Here is a 307-nt window from a genome sequence, read left to right as displayed (position 1 = left end):
GGCCGGGCATGGTTGCGGGCACCTGTAGTTCCAGCTACTTGGGAGACTGAGGCAGGAGAATGGCATGAACCCAGGAGGCGGAGCTTGCAGTGAGTGGAGATCGTGCCACTGCACTCCAATCTGGGCAACAGAGCGAGATTCTGTCTCAAAAAAACAAAAAGAAGGCCGGGCGCGGTGGCTCATGCCTGTAATCCCAGCACTTTGGGAGGCCGAGGCGGGTGGATCATGAGGTCAGGAGATCAAGACCATCCTGGCAAACACAGTGTAATCCTGTCTCTACTAAAAATACAAAAAAAAAAAAATTAGC

The 307-nt window shown here is 52.4% G+C and overlaps 1 protein-coding gene across 1 annotated transcript in view; it reads left to right on the top strand.

Annotated features, from left to right (window-relative positions):
• Positions 1 to 307, top strand: part of GNAI2 (G protein subunit alpha i2) — a 24,795-nt gene that overhangs the window by 18,301 nt on the left and 6,187 nt on the right. The gene's annotated exons all lie outside the window — the stretch shown is intronic.

Source organism: Piliocolobus tephrosceles, chromosome 2 (assembly GCF_002776525.5).
Source record: "Piliocolobus tephrosceles isolate RC106 chromosome 2, ASM277652v3, whole genome shotgun sequence".
Classification (NCBI taxonomy): Eukaryota; Metazoa; Chordata; class Mammalia; order Primates; family Cercopithecidae; genus Piliocolobus; species Piliocolobus tephrosceles.
This window is presented reverse-complemented; position numbering and strand designations above follow the sequence as displayed.